The following is an 18,159-nucleotide window of genomic DNA, read 5'->3' on the forward strand; positions in this document are numbered from 1 at the left end:
GACTCAGTTCAAAATTCTGCTAGAACCTAAATTCATAACTACGTATACACAGTTTTACACTCTGTAGTTTCACTTAAGATTCTGTTATAAGCACTTCTCACAAGACAACAAATTCTTTTAAAATCTCATTTTCCATTTTTTTCTTAAGCACAATATTAAGTGTTAGAATGTCTGAGTTTGATTCTTGGCTCTGATTCTTTCATAGTTTTAATATTTTGGATAAGGCACTTAATCTTTCTTTGCCAGTTTCTTCTTATAAAGTGGGGAAACTAACACCAGAGGATTATTATGAAAAACAAATGAGATAACAGAGATGGAACAAATGTAGTCACTCCAAGTGTCCTCTTAATGCTTAATAATGTTAGTTATTATTATTATCATTTTGATATTATTATCACATCATCATCTATTACCATCATCATCTGCATAATCATTATCATCATTATCATCATTATCATCATCATCACCACCACCATCATCCTCTTCAGGTAAAAATGACCTCTAAATTTGGCAATACAAATAGTGCTTTTATATCGTGTATTGTAATTGTGTCTTTGCACAATTTCATTTATATTTCATTATCTTACACTAGGTATTAAAAATGGAACTGGAAGGCACAGAATACAATCATTTTAAAGGGAATTTTGATATAGATTTGCAAATACTTAATGTTGTGGTAAATGTTTCTCTTCCCCCAATTTTGTTTTTTTCCAGTACATCTGTCTGTGGTGTCTTGTTTCATTTCCTCTTGGTCTTTCTGAATTCACCTTTAGATGTGGTAGACTGTTTTAGGTTTGCTCAGGTACCTGTGGCTTTCTCCATCTCTGGCTAAGAGCTTTCTTGAGCAAAAGCTTGGCAGGGCCATGTGAAAACACTAAGAAGTCAACACTCTCAGGTGCAACCTTCAATCAATAAGAGATGGAAGTGGTTGGATAAGTGCCTCAGCCAGCCCATCCTGGGCATGGACATGCCAAGGCATTTGTAGGATAATTACAAGATGTGTTTATGGTTTCTCACAGGCTATCTAGCAATGCTGAGGCCTAGATGCCTACAGTGATATTCTATTCATTAATACACTTTTAATGCTCTTCTTCCTTCCCTGTCCACTTCATCCATCCATCACTTATATTTCATGAGACTTCCTTCAAATAAAGTATCAAACCACATAGTCTCAGTATTTACTTTTAGAGACACCCAATCTAAGACAATGTGCTACGAAAATTTCATCTTTCTGAACTTTTTTTTTTATCAGTTAGCTCCATAGTTCTGCCACAAGGCAAAATGCACACTCTTTGCTTTGGAAATTATGACTCTCTACAGCCTGTCACTGCATATACTCTTCTTCCATTTTCTCCTATCAAACTATTTTTTTAACCAAATGGTTTACTAATTATTTAAAAAATGTAACAGGTCATATGCCATTTCTTCAAATCAATGTATCTACCTAGAATTTAGGCCTGCTTCTCTCTTTTGGCTAAATTATATGTTTTTCTCTAATACCCATCTCCTCTGTTAGCATTGCACATCAGGGAGTTGTTTGTGCATCCTTCTGAAGTCTATAGTGTGACAATTTCCTCACTCATTTGGTTCTTGGCATACCTACCTTGGAATGTCCTACTCAATTGTGATGTCTCAAGATTATTTCTGCAAGGATAAGTGCTCTGATATTAGACATCTATGATGCATATTCATTACAGAAAAATTAGCGTATATTGGAAATGAAAACAAAACTATGCTCCTGTTTAAAAAGAGACACTGTCAAGATTTTGAAATATTTTATCCTCATATTTCCTTATGCTAATTTTCTTTCAATTATTTCAATATTATTTTAATATATATTTAATCATCCTAACATTTATTGTGAAGATACACTACATACTAGACATTTTATTTAAGTGCTTTATATGTAACATGCTTGACAACAGTTTGAAGAATAGTGAAAACTGACCCAGTTACATATGAGAAACCTGAGGCTTGAAGAGTTTAACAAATTCTTCTTCTATTCAAATATCTATTAAGTAGTCAGACTGGGATTCACACCTAAATCTATTTGGTTGAAAAGTTTATGCTCCTAACCACTACAACATATTGGCATTTTCACATTCTATCTCAGGATTTAGGCACATAGAAATTAATTAATCATAATATTCAGTGATCACTAGTCTTCTATTTTTAAAAATTTATCTATCAATCATCGAACTATCTTAATCCTCTGTTTATCTTCACCATATCAATGGATCGGCATTATTTAATAAAAACCTGAAAGTGCCACACAGCTTACAATTTAACAACAATCCTTATCTATAAACTCTGCCCCAGTCTGTCACCCTTAAGCTGTATTTATAATTACTTTGATTTCCTTTTTATATATTCTTGTTGCTTTTATGTGATGTTTGTATGTGTATGTGCGCAGTTTTTAGCACCGTGCAAAAGGTATCATGCTGAATCTAATCTTTTAGTTTTTCTTGTCTCATTTAACAGTTGCTCAGATCCAATATATTGTTGCATGTTGCTGTATAATCATTTTGACTACTCTATAATAGCCTAATATGAAAATATGCAAGTTTATATATTTATTCTTTCCTCTGATAAACATTTGAGCCTTCCAGTCTTTATTACTGTGAACAATTCTTCTGCGAATATTCTTATACATGTCTTTATTTACTTGTCTTAACTTTGAATTTAACTTTAAAACTCTTTTGTAAAATAAGCATTTATGATCTTACTAAATAAATTTTAAAATAGTAACCTTTACAATCAAATTTTTACCCAATAGTCTATTGACTTAATACAGTATATTTTACGTAATCAGTTCACCGTTGTAATTTGTGCATAGTCGTAAATGTTTTCTTTTATAAATAATTCTGTGGTGAACATCTTTGTACTTAGAGTTTTTCATTTATAGGAAGGTCCAATCATGATTCACATGAATTACTGGCATGAAGATGGAGAGCACAAATAATACATATATGCTAAGGTTATACTCTGAAAATGTATACATTATAGTGTCTCAACTGCACAATTAGACCATGTTTTTGTCAAAAGTGTTATGCTATTGACATTATGTTATGCTAGAGACACTATGCTACTGCAACCATAAAGACATTTAGTGCAATGCAGCTTTAATATTTTTCTTTTAAAATACTGTAAATTATTTTAGCTCTCAGGTCAAAAAGACCTATTAACACAAAATATGAAAAAACTCAATTTGAAAAGTTAAGTTTCCTCAAGTGAAGAATATAATCTGTAAGCTAGAAATGACTCAAAGTTCTCTAGAATAGAACTATAATTTAAATGTTTATTTGACTTAGATCTTCGTATGTGTGCTGTAAAAAGGAGGTATAATTAACTTGATTCAGATCAAATAGAATGAGATACATAGGACCATGAATCACTTTCTTTTTGCTAAATTTGAGAGCCTGAGCTCTTGATCTCTTCTCATTTACTGGCCAGCCTTCCTCTCGGCAACACCTTGTCACTATTGACAAGCAAATCAGAAAGAATTAACAAGAAAGGAACTCTACTTTCTTCATACCCTGATCCCTATAGCCATTGTTCATTGACAAGAAGTACTCCATCATTTTTAGACTATTTTTAATGACATAGTACCTACCATAAAAATGAACACTTATAATAGCGCTTTTTTCAAATAATTAGTTAGTGAACCCTATCCAATTGCCACCATTTGAAGTTGAGGGATTTTTGTTTTCTAAACTTTCCCAGAAACAATAAGAAAAAGGCAAACATGAAGAAAATGATCAAAGCAAATATCTGGATCTACTTCAAAAAGTTTTCTTAGAGGTAGATTTGCGTTTGTTCTGAATTGTTTCATGCCTCTGCTAGCCAAAAGTCATATGATGGATAAAAATCTGGATACTTTCTATTGGTAATATTTGTTCTTGGTTAACAGAATTAGACTGTAAAAAAATCAAAAGATCACTCCTTAAACAAACGATAGCTATCAATATTATATTATGTAAAAAAATGCAGTAATAAACAGCAAAAATATAAAATTGCATAGATTATATTCAAATGATTTAATATGATAATTCTTATAAATTTGAAAATTGTCTACTGAAGAGCAAACTGTTTAAAATCTGTCACTGTGTAATAAGGCATATAATTGCATACAAATAAAAACCACAGAGCCCTTCAGCAATGTGTATACCTTGCAACCATCTTATTCTGTTAAAATACCAAATGTAGGGGAGAGCTTCAAGATGGCTGACTAAAGGCACCTGGTATTTCCTCCTCCATAAAGGAGGACAAAACAGCAGTAGATAATCACACTTCAAATAGTTCATCTAAGAAAGAACACTGGAATTTAACAGAGAGGTGATAAGAAACACATAATACAAGAAAGGAGAGGGAGGAAGACAGCTTGCTCAGTTGGGGATCAAGTGGTAGCCTGAAGAAGCTCCCCGGTGTGGAGAAAGGTTGAAGAAATTATATGGAGATTACACTTGCAGGCATCCAGAATCAAAGCCAGAGTGCCCTGCCCAACCAACACCATAGACAACAACTTCAGAAAAAGTCCTCCCCTATGAAAGCAAATCCAAAAAATTGAGAGAAGCAACTGTTACACCAGATGTGCAGATATCCATGTAAGGACATAAGAAATATGAAAAAGCAAGGAAATGTAAAACCTCCAAAGAAACACAGTAATTCTCCAACAACAGAGTCCAATGAAAAAGAAAGTTATAAGTTCCTGGAAAAAGAATTCAAAATAATGATATTTAAAGAGTTTTGTGAGATACAAGATATCACAGAAAAATAATACAAAGAATTCAGAAAAACAATTCATTATATGAGTGAGAAAGTGACCAAAGAGATAGATTTCATTTAAAAAATTTTTAAATGTAGGTTTCTGTGTTAAAAATGAACATTCAAGTTTCCTTAAAAATAATTTTAAAATCACCTATTTTAGATATTTCCAGTGTAGAAAAAATTAGACAGGGAGAAAATAAAAACCCTATGACAATAATATTAAATACTTTATGTAAACTGATTGAATAAAACAGTTATTGATAATTATTTTGAAACTTGTATTTAGTTATCAACATACCAGGTCTGTAAAATGTACAGTTTATATGATAAGCTGGAGTCAATTTATACTACCTTGGTTGACAAAAATACACAAAATAATTATTAACACAAATAAAACTGGCAATAATTTGTCATGTAATTAGAGGAATAAAAACTAAAGTTAAGAATTTTTTAGTGTCTGAAACAGTTTTTTTATGATGAGAATTATTAAAGTAATAAGCAATTTATACAATCCAAAGTAATACAATATTCAAGAATAATTGAAAAGTTATATGACACATATCTTTGTTTTCAAGGCAAAAATATTCTCAATATTATTTAAAAATTGAAATATTTTAAAATAATTTTAATATAAAGATAATAGAGAATAAAAAATTTGAAAAAGGGAACCCCTTCATTGTTCCACAACTCCAGATTTGTGCACATGCTCTTACTGCTATGGTGAGAAATTATACTATTTCAGCTATTCCTAATAACATTCTCATCTGGTGGATTTAAGTCAGGACCTTAATATCGTTTGAGCATAATTTTTGTGCTATAATACAAAATGATTTAGGTTTGATTTTGGTAGAAAATAGCCAGGGCCCATTTGGCTGCTACTTTTCTTGGAAGAGAAAAAAAATAAAAGCTTTATCTTAATTAAAGTTTAATTAAGGATCACGTTTGGCAGTACTTTTCACACCGATCTACACCAGCAGATTTTCTAGGGCTTAACTTTATCGTGCAGAAAATCCTCTTTTATTACTCCCAACCTGTTGTAAAAGCTGTTGGCACAGAGAGCTGGTTGCTTCATTCAGACGCCTTGTTTGCCACTGGAAATATCCCAAGTCTCTAGAGATAGCACCACAGTAGTTCAATTTAATATCTGTCCCATCACTACAAGACTCCAGCTCATTATTAATGATACTATTCATTAATTTCTTGTTGGGCTGATGTTGTTATTTATTAAAATATTAAAGAATGCCCTTGGGACACATGCATAATGAGGGAAACCTCAGTTTCATGAGCAATACCAGCTGAAGGAATGAATGAACATACTACAGACTTACCCACCCTATGCTGCACCATTCCTCCCTCATTAGTCCTGCTACATCTCTGAGTGACACTGTAAATTCATTTTGTGCTCTGTCCAATCAGAGCTTAATACAAATGCAGGGCCCCCCTTTTTTTTTAATGAGCCATTCCTATGCAAAATGAATTGACTACTGTCTAACTCATCTAATCCGTCTGTATTTGGGGGAAGAACTAAATTGCCTGTATTTATATAGGAAATAAATAAAAGTTGACATATTTTTTCCCTTTTCGGTCTTGCATTTGGAAAATTTCAACATAATAAATTCTCCATCTTAAGAACCTGCCACCTTAGTTAACTAAATCCCAGCATGACATTTAAACATGTGATCGTCGTATTTAAAAAAGCCTAAACAAGCAGTTTGTACACGGTAGTGGTCATTTGATGTGTGTTTGCACATGCATTCAGGTGCAGACTACAGAAATTCTAAGGATGCTTGATGTATTTGCTCACCCTTTTAATACATGGGCATTTAAAGACATCCTTTGAGTGTGCTCAAAAGTATATGGTACTATAAAAGAGGGAATCTATGAAATGTTATAAGCATTTTCAACTATTTGGGGAATAATTAATATTAAAATATATTTATTTAAAAAGAAAAATCTTATTTTTAAAATTCTCTTGCTTGTCACAGAATGTACAGAGTAGAATCTGCATAACAATTGAGGTAGCATCTGAAGGTAAAGTTTTAATTTGTTCTATATGGTTGTTATTTTTTGTCTTGTGCAAATAATTACTCTGGTGAAAAAATACCACACTGTTTTGAGGGGATTAACTGGGCATGATTGCAGTCTGTTTTGATCCCTCTTTTAATAATGGATTCTTTCAATCTATATCTGGTAGAGCAGCTTTGTAGGAATCGTTTAAAAGATTTTATAGATGCCTATGCAATCTTTATACTGTGAATTTATACTTGCTTGTTTCTGAGAAAAAAAAAAAAGCTTTACATTTTTATGTTGACATTGAAGGTATACATCACAAATCTTAACCCACTTTTGCCTAGAACAATAAATTATGGTTGCATTATATTTTATTTTGCAGTATTGGATCACTTCATACATTTTTTTCTAAACCATGTAAGGTGTTCAAACATCCTTTGCAAAAATAAAATATGCTAAATAGGCTAAAAACATCTTCCATTTGCTTAAAGTTGCAAGCCTGAACCATTTGCTGACCTGATTTCAATACTTCAGTATACTTGTTTCACAATAGTGGCTTAGAAAGGTACTAATTTTAAGGAAATATTTTTTCCAAGTCCTGATTATGACAGATTATCTCTTTCTATTTTGATTTATTTGTATTAGCTATATTCAAGAAGGACAAATGAGTTTATTTTGTTCAGAGAAACTGGAACCATAATGACCAAATGTTGTGTTAGAGTCTCAAGATAGCAGATCAAAAATAATTTAATAAAACTTCAATCTTGGAAATAAAGGACTGAAGAATTTTCCTAAGCATATATGTAATAGAGACTGGAGAGATAAAAGTTGAGGGGAAAAAAGGCAAAATCATGAGAATGCAAGAGATGATTATTTTTAGACATAACCTCTGTAAATAAAACTGGGCTTATAGGGAAAGGAAGTTTATGTTAAATCAAATAATAATAAAATAAAATAAATTTTTATTACTATACTTCTTCTTAGGAAGTGGTTTTGTCTCTTTTGGAAATAAATGTTTTTATGTTTTGATACTAGCCCAAAGCTCTAGAAGTGGAAAGTAAAACAATGAGGGCTTCAGGTCAAGGGGGAAATGTTTAGTGTTATTTCCAAGTTGAGGGCTGAGGAGAGGTGGGGAGAAAGAAAAACATGTTTATTTTTTTGGAGACAAACCTAGGACAAAAATATGATGGAAAGAGGATCTGCAGAAGTCATTGCCCTTCCTTCCAAAATCAGTAAAGCCTACTAATATCACCAAGTGCTTGGTGTGAGAGAATTTGGGGGTGGAAATCAGTGAAATGCTTATCTTCAGACACAAAAGCATAACAGTTCATGCAGATGTGACAAAGCTGAAGTAGAGAGAAACTGTGAAACTGGAAGTTTAAACCAAAGTAATACATTATATTATGAATGGGAAACTCTCATCAGCAGCAGGATAACACACAAATTCCTACAAGCAGTGTTAGAAGGATCCATTCCCATAAATACTTTTCAGTCCAACAAGCTCTCTAATTTACAGACATTAAAAAAACACATTATGAAGTTAAATGGCACATCTAATTGCACATTAGTTACTGTAGTTAGTATTATTTCTACTCTACTATGTTTGCATAGGGTAGTTATAGGCTCTTAGAGTCCAGAAGATCAGAAGTAAAATTGTACATAAAAATATTGGGCAACACAGTTTCAGGATTTATTTCAAGATAATAACATCATAAGAAGTAGTTAGCTATTATGATAAAAAATGTCCTTGAATCATCTTTTGAGACAAGTGTTTTATATGTATTGATCAATGATGATATTATTAATTCTTATGTCACTTTAATTATTTTATATGAGAAAATATTCATTTACTGCACCATATATATTATTTAATTTAATTTTAGATTCAGAGGATACATGTATATATTGCATAATGGTGGAGATTAAGCTTCTAGTATACCCATCACTGAAATAGTGAACACTGCATACAAAAAGTAAATTTTCAACCCTCATCCTCCTCCTATTCCCTCCTTTTTTGGAGTCCCCAGTGTCATTATTTTCATCACTCTGTCCATGTATATCCATTTTTTAGCTCCTATATATAAATGAGAAAATATGGTATTTGATTTTTCTGCTTCTGAGTTAGTAGACTTAGGTACTGGCCTCCAGCTTTACTCATGTGTTGCAAAGGACATGATTTCATTCTTTTTTGTGACTGTATATAGTATTCCATGGTGTATATATACCACATTTTTTTTTACACAGTCAACCATTGATGGGCTTTTAAGTTGGTCCCATAATTTGTTATTGTGAATAGTGCTGTGATAAACATACAAGTGGGGGTATAGCACCAGATATTTAAAATTGTGAAAGATTCAGTAATAAAGGCCAGGTTCATCATGAGTTATGCAAAAAGAAACATAAAGTCTTCTTTCTGAGATTACCTTTAAAATTCCAAGTTAAAGTATTTATTTAGTGGCATATATCATCATTAAATGACTGCAGCTAGATTTTGAGAGTCATGTTTTAGAATTTTCAAATGTGGACTATCTTGAGGTTTTTTTTTTTTGCAATATAATATTAATCCTTTGGATTAAGAAGGAAATGTAAACTGGGGACTTAAATATCCCACTCACAACCCTAGAAATATCATCAAGACAAAAAAAATCAACAAGGAGATCTGAAAACTCAATGTGACACTTGACCAAATGGAGTTAATTGATACCTACAGAACACTCCAACCAACAACCATGGAATAAACATTCTACTCATCACCACATGGAACATACTCTAAGATTGACCACATCCTCAGCCATAAATCAAGTATAAACAAATTCCATAAGATTGAAGTACTGCCCTGTACCTTCTCATAACACAGTGGAATAAAAATAACAACACCAGCAAGATTCACCCAAAGCACACAAAGACATGCACACTAAATAGCATGATGTTAAACAACCCCTGGGTCAACATGGAAATCAAAACAGAAATTAAAAAATACCTGGGAACAAAGGAAAACTAAGAAATATCTTACCAGAACCTCTGGGATGCCATGAAAAAGTACTAAGAGAGGAATTCATATCTCTGTGAACACACATGAAGAAAATGGAAAGATCACAATTTAACAGCCTCACAAACAACCTAAGGAAGCTGGAAAACCAAGACCACCAAAATCCTAACTTAGCAGAAGAATCCAGATCACCAAAATAAAGTCCTAATTCAAGACATAGAAGACAAAAGGTAATGCAAAAAAATCAATGAAACAAAAAGGTGGTTCTTTGAAAGTATAAACAAGATTGGTGGACCCCTAACTAGACTGAACAAGAAAAAGGGAGAAAAAGCCCAAGTAAACACAATCAGAAATACAAAGGATCAAGCCACAACTGACCCTGAAGAAATACCAAAGATTATCAGAGACTAACATGTACACTTGTATGGAAACAAACTTGAAAACCTAAAGGAAATGGAGAACTGTCTGATATCACACAACCTCACCAGGTTGAAAGAAAAAGAAATCGAGATCCTGAATAGACCAATAACAATCGAGGAAATTGACTATGTGATAAGAAAATTACCTGGACCAGATGGCTTTCCAGTAAAATTCCACAAAACATTAAAGGATACCCATTCTATTGAAAATATTCCAGGCAATTGAGAAAGAGAACTCTCCCCAAATCATTTTATGAAACTAACATCACATTGATAACCAAGCCAGGTAAAGATCCAACAAAGAAAAAGATACCTTGATGAACAAAGATGTTAAAATTATACATCCTTGATGAACATAGATGCTAAAATTCTCAGCAAGATCCTAGCAAACTGGATCCAACAACACATCTCAAAAATCATCCATCATGACCAAGTAGGCTTTGACCCTGGGATGCAGGGCTGGTTCAACAGTTGCAAGACCATAAACGTAATTAAGTACATCAACAGATGTAAAAACAAAAACCAAATGGTTATATCATTAGACTAGGAAAAAGTCTTTGATAAAATCTAGCACTGCTTCTTGATGAAAATGCTCCAACATCTAGGCATAGATGGGACATACCTCAAAATAGTAAGAGCCATCTACAATAAACCCACAGCCAGCATACTTCTAAAGAAATTGAAATTGGAACTATTTCCTCTGAAAACCAGATAAAATAAGGATGCCACCCTCTTCTTTTCAACATAGTTTTGGAAGTCCTAGCCAGAGCAATAAGACAAGAGAAGGAGATCAGGGGTATCCAATTAGGAAGAGAGGAAGTCAACTTATCCCTCTTTGTAAATGACATGGTCTTATACCTCAAAAACCTAAGAGAATCTGTCAAAAACCTCCTAGCACTGATAAAGGACTTGGGCAAAGTATCAGGGTATAAAATAGATATACAAAAGATAGTAGCATTTCTATACATCAACAATAAACAAATGGTAACCCATATAAAAAGCACAATCCCATTCATAATAGCCACAAAAAAATGAAAAACCTTGGCATTTTCCTAACCAGAGATGTGAAAGACCTTTACAATGAAAACTACAAAACACTGTCCAAAGATATCAAAGATGACATAAACAAATGGAAAAATATGCCATGCTCATGTATTAGAAGAATCAACATTTTTAAGATACCCATCCTATCCAAGGTAATCTACAGATTTAATGCAATACCCATTAAATTACCAACATCATTTGTCTCATACCTGGAAATGACAATACAGGAATTTATATGTAAACAAACAATCTCGAATAGCCAAAACAATCCTCAGCAAAACCAACTAATCAACCAAAGAAACAAACAAACAAACAAAAAAACAAAGCAGGAGGTATCACACTCCCAGACTTTAAACACTATTTTAAAACTACAATAATCAAAACAGCCTGATATTGGTACAAGAAGAGGTGTATAGACTGATGGAACAGAATAGAAATTCCAGGAGCACAACCTCAATTTCTCAACCAACTCATCTTCGACAAAGCCTCCACCACCAACGACCGGGTAGAGGAGAACCTATTCAGAAAATGGTGCTGGGAAAACTGATTGACCACACACAGAAGATTAAAACAAAACCCCTACGTATCATCATACACAAAAATCAACTCTAAATGGATCAAAGACCATAAAACCTCTAAATAAAAGAAACTTAGAAAATGCAAGAGACACCCTTATGGAAATTAGAACTGGCAGCCAATTCCTGTTCAAAATCCCAAGTGCCCATGCCATAAGAGATAAGATACACAAATGGGACCTTATCAAATTGACAAGCTTCTGCAAAGCCAAGAAATAACCAAGAGAGCAAGAAGACAGTTCACAGCCTGGGAAAAAGTATTTGCCAACTGTATGTCTAACAAAGGCCTAACATGTAGAATCTACAAGGAACTCAAATGTACTGAAAAGAAAAAACACACAGCCCCATCAAAATGGACAAAAAATATGAATAGATACCTTTCAAAAGAAAATATAGAATCAGCCAACAGATACATGAAAAATGCCCAGCCTTACTAGTCATCAAAGAAATGCAAATTAAAACTGCACTGAGATACCACCTAACTCCAGTCAGGATGGCCATCACCAATAACTGAAAAACAAATGATGCCTGAGAGGATGTGGGGGGAAAGGGAACACTCCCACACTGTTGGTGGGAGTGTAAACTAATACAACCTCTGTGGAAAACGGTTTGGCGACTCCTTAAAGATCTAAAAATTGATCTTCTATATGACCCCACAATCTCCCTGCTAGAAATATACTCAGAGGGACTCAAGTCACTCTATGAAAAAGAGACCTGCACATGCACATTCATTGCAGCATTGTTTACAATAGCAAAAATATGGAACCAACAGCACTGCCCATCGAAAGAGAACTGAATAAAAAAAAATGTGCTACATATACACGATGGAATATTATACAGCCATAAGGAAGGAGAAAATTATGAACTTCACAGCAACTTGAATGGACTTAGAGTCTATAATACTGAGTGATCTATCACAGAAACAAAGAACTGAGTATCATATGTTCTCACTCATAAGCAGACCTTGAACAATTATCGTAATACTTTAAGAAAAGGATTGGCAGTAGTAGGAAACTGTCGGGGGAGAGGAGGGCTCTCCTCATCAATGGTACCTGCATAATGAACATTTGTATACCTCACTCTGACTTGCACCACACATTTTTAAAATAACACACTTTTTAGAAAAAGAAGCAAAAGTGGGAGGTATTGTTTGTAACATAGTCAACATTTTTGTTTACTTACATAGAATCAATTTAAATATCTGAAGTTAAAGAAACAGAGTATAAAGTGAGCAATCTACATGCAATTGTTTAATACTATTCTAATATAGTGCAAAGAGGACTGATCAAATTGTTAACTTTCTCTTCATCACCTTCCATCATATCTGTCTTAAATAGTTTTTGGCAACCAGTCATTAGTGCTTTCTCATCTGTCAAGTACTGTTAATATTTGTATTCTCCAAACTGATTCAGGAGGAATAAGAAGAGCTTAAACCAAAGTATATCTTTTAGAAGAATTATTTTTCTAAATTTATGTTTTGAGTCAAATATTTGGTTTTGCAGGTCCCCAGGATGTTAAACTTATCAAAAAATTTCTTTTTTCCCTAATCATACACATTTAGAAATGGGTTCATTTAGTACAGATTTTCTTTACAAAATGAAGAGTTTAAAAAACTTTAGTGAAAAATGGTTGTTTAAAATCTGAATGAGGAAGGCAATTTATAATCTATAATTCTGCTGTGAAAAAGAGGAAATCTTAGACAGCAAACTTGGCTCTCCTTTTTTGGAGACTGAATCTAATACCCATTCAAAGGAAATGTTTACTTTAAAAATAAGATTAAAAGGATAAATTCTGTCATAGACATGTGAAATAGATTTTGTTATTTGGAACAGAAGATGCACAATAAAATTTTATACTCCTGCGCTTAGAAAAAAGTACCCTGGAAGTACTACAATAAAAGTGATAATTTATTAATAACTTAATTTGAGAAAATGAAGTTGTCTTTATAACATATACATATGTATACATGTACACACACATCTTAGAAAATAAAAAAAAAAGTTTCTCTTAATTTTAACCCCAAATTAGCTTCAAGAAAAAATTTACTTCTAAGATTTGTAAATATAATCCTATCTTTATAGTTTGAAAAGAAAAGCAAGATTTTACTTGGTATAATTCTTAAGTGTGTCTGTTAGTATCCTTGAGTCCATAGCTGTACAAGAGGTCACCTTTACTGTAGTAAATTTGTCTATTTATCTTTATGTCTTTGTTCATCTGTTTAATTATTCTTGATTTACTTGGAATGACCACATTAGAAAACAATTGTTACCATACTTTGAATTTGAAGTTGTACAGTTGCTGCTGTTTGCTTGCTTTTTTTTTTTTCTTTTTTGACAATTTCTAAAAAGGTCTTTTTATTGTGATAAAAATGCTACTTCAAAATCGAGCCATTCTCTTTGCAAGCATCATACAGAGGCAAATATGATCATTTTCTTTTCCAAAAAAATTACCTAGAGACACAGAAATACTGCTTTGTACCATAGGATGCAAAAAGATCATTGCTATGTTGCAGTCAGACTCCAAAGCTAGAGTCCAGCCTGGTGTCCTGTCTTTGACCATTGCCCCAAGTAGCTGTGTGTAGAACAGCATGACTCTTCATTACTACAACTTCATAGTTACTCTTCTTGAAATCCCATCATTTTCTAGAACTCACTGACAGTCTGCCACTTATTAATTATTTTTCCTTATTATTTAAGGTGTAGAAAGAGCAGAAGCAATGAGCATTTTAAACTATGTAAAAAAATGCTTTCTTAAATTTATATCTACCAAATTTAAGGATTTGTCTAGAGCCTGGTGAACAAATTTGTACATGCTCTAGTCATTCAATTTGTTGCCTATTTTTTTTTCTAATTCTTAGCTAAAAAACATTAATCTTTTAGGCATCCCTGAGATGGATGGGCATTTTTGGTTGTGAGGAAAGGGAGAAGGGAGGAAATACACATACACACACACACACACACACACACACACACACACACGTATATGTGCCCCCCAAAAATGCACATTTTAAGAGATATTATCTATGTATTACTTTTTGAAGTTGAATTGAATTATGGTAGGAATGTGTAGTATGACGTTCACTCAAAAGATGGCGTTAATCAAATGAATGCCATCGTCACCATGTGGCAAGCAGGACAGTCAAAAAAAAATGGCAAAAGCATGGTTGTTGTTTCAGGAGCACAAAATTATCTTGAAGTGGTATTTGAAATTCTAAAATGTGGAAGTTCAGCGACAATGGAGGCATGGGTATTCAAAAGAACCTCCAACCCACCTAAGTGTGGGTTGTATGGTACTGTGTGTGATGTGCACAAGGGAAGATCCAGGATGCCTCATACAGTAACAAGTCCTGCATAATTTGCCATAATCAGAAGTGTCTGGACGGTGATGGTAACCACTCCTGTAATTTCAGAAGTCAAACGTGACTTGTATACATCTTTAGTTATTGGTATATATTGAATGTAACAATTTTAATACAATTTTTTTTTCTTTCTTAAAATGTGCCCTAGACAGACAATGATGGGGGTGAAAGACTTAGGGTCTAGGCTGAAAAGGCAGAGGGAAAAAAAACAAACAACTCTCCTGCAGAATCATGATGGTTGGGAAAGAATTCTTCTGGCAATGGGGACCCAGCAATAAAGGTAAGAATGTTCTTGCCCTCGAGACATTTTAATATATGGTAAAATGATACTAAGTAAAGCTGCAACCAGCCTCACACAGGTTAGTTTTCAATTACATCCAGGTGATCAACCCCTCAATATACATGCCTTATGAGAAAAGGACATGCCTTGTCTAGGGGAAAATATGTGTCAAATTACCTATCATCTTAAAAAATACAGAATTTGTGGCTTATAATCAGAACTATGAGATATGAAAAGATGCTACAACATGTGACCTATACAATGCAGAGAAAAATTATTCAATAGAAATAGAAACAAATGATGCAAGCACTGTAATCAATAGACAAGTAATTCAAAATAACTACCATAAACACGTTATAGGAAATTTTAAAAAATAGATGCAAAATGAAGGAATGTTGGAAAAATTAAACATAGTATTGGAATTTTGAAGAAGAAGGTGTGGACATTCTAGAAATGAAGAATACAACATCTGAAATCAATTAATTGGATAAGCTTAAAACAATTGAATTCAGCAGAAGAGATTCCTGGTGAACTCAAAAAGAGATATTCAGTCTGAAGTACAGAAATAAAACTAAAAAGCAACAGAGCAAAGTGTGAGAGACATGTGGAACATTGTCACAAACACCTAACGTGTAATTGATGACCCAAAAAGAGAGGAAAGAAAAACAGAACCAGAACAATTATAATAAAATAATTATCAAGAATTTCTTTAAAACTGATCAAACACATTCAGTCTACATATTCAAGAAGCTTTAGTAAACCCTGAGTAAGGTAAATACAAATCAATTCATAGGTACATCATAGTAAAATTGCTATAAACCAGAGACAAAGATAAATCTTAAAAGCAGCGAGGGAAAAAAGACATAATATGTTCAGAGAAGCAATCTTGGTTAAAGGCTGATTTCTAAATACAAATTATGGAAACCAAAATTACAATGGAATACGAGCCCTAAAGTTCTAGGGCAAATAATTGCCAACTTAGAATTCTATATCCATTGAAAATATCACTGAAAAATGGAAGCAAATAAAGACTTTTAAAGAAAGATTAAACCTAAGAGAATTCATGGCCCAAAGATCCACATTATAGAAAATACTATAGGAACATTTTCAGGTTGAAAGAAAATATTCTAGATAAAAATGTGAGCTGCAGGAATAATATGAGTAAATATTTGAGTAAATATAACAGACATTTAAAAATCTTTTAAAGAAATTAACTCTCAACACAATACAAAGAATGATGCATTGTCGGACATATAACATACATAGAGGTAAAATATAGCATCCAACAGCACAACATAGAAGAGGAGAGAGTAAATAGAAGTAGTATGATGGTTCTTACATTATTTGTAAAGGAATAAAACACTAATTTGATATAGACTTTAGTTAGTTACAAATGCATATTGTAATCTCTAGAGTAGCTTATTAAAAATGCAAAAAATTGTAACTAAAAACCCAGTAGAGGTTTAAGATGGAATTCTAAAATATTTTTTTGATCAACTCAAAGCAAGAAAAGAAAGAAAATAGAATTCATGTAGAGGGACAAATAGGAAACAAATAGCAGACTATATTTAAACTCAACTATACAAATTACAAAAGCTCCAGTTAAAAAAATTATCAGGCAGTACAAAATAAGACCCAAATTTAATACACATATGTTATAATTTCAAGGTTAAGAATGGTAAAGCCTATCGTTCACTATATAAATACTGAATGGTAAAGCCTATCGTTCACTATATAAATACTGGATAAAGAGGACTTTAAGTCAAAGAGAATTATCAGGGATAATAGAAGATATATCAGAGTGGTAAATGGGTCAATTCAGCAGGAATCCCTAGGATCCCTAAATGTATCTAGGCAACTAACAACTTAACTCTAAAATCTATGAAGGCAAAACAAGAAAATAGACAAAAAAGTAGACAAATTCACAAGTATAGTTTATGATTTATAGCATCTCAGTAATTTTTAGAACAAGCAGACAATCAGTTACAGAAGTTTTGAATAACATTAACAAATTGAGCTAATTTACCTTTTTAAGTACATTACACCCAAGCATAACAGGATATTGAGTACCACAAAATTTTCAGCCAAATTGGCCACATGCTAGGCCATGAAGCATCACGTCATTTGTTGACCAGTATCTCCAGAGAATGACCTGAAAATGCTCCTGCCTTGTTGAGGAAGAAGGGCAGGTAGAAAAAGAAAATTGAGGGATTCACCAGCTAGCCTCTCCTTGGTCTCCCCGGGTCCCTCACATTTTACATGGCATTGCTGTTTTATTTTTTATTTTATTTTATTTTTTTTTTGAGTTGGAGTCTCACTCTGTCGCCCAGACTGGAGTGCAGTGACTGCTCCCGGCCACTGCAGCCTCGACCTGCTGGGCTCCGGCGATCCTTCCACCTCAGCCTTCCAAGTAGCCGGAATTACAGGCATGCGCTACACACCCGGCTGATTTTTTGATTTATTGTAGAGATGAGGTCTCGCCTGCCCAGGCGGGTCTCGAACCCACGGGCTCAGGCAATCCACTCACCTCAGCCTCCCAAAGGCGCGGGATTACAGGTTGAGCCACCGAGCCCGGCTCATGTCACTGCTGTTTTAGATAGCTTCACAGCGGTGATCTTTAGCACCTCTCTCTAGGCAGAAATACTAGATGACTCTGAAGGAGTCATACTCCATCTCACCTGTGGGTATTTGTAACTCGTATTGCTTCACTTTCACTC

Source organism: Carlito syrichta, unplaced genomic scaffold (assembly GCF_000164805.1).
Source record: "Carlito syrichta isolate Samal-C Ts95f unplaced genomic scaffold, Tarsius_syrichta-2.0.1 Scaffold302593, whole genome shotgun sequence".
Classification (NCBI taxonomy): Eukaryota; Metazoa; Chordata; class Mammalia; order Primates; family Tarsiidae; genus Carlito; species Carlito syrichta.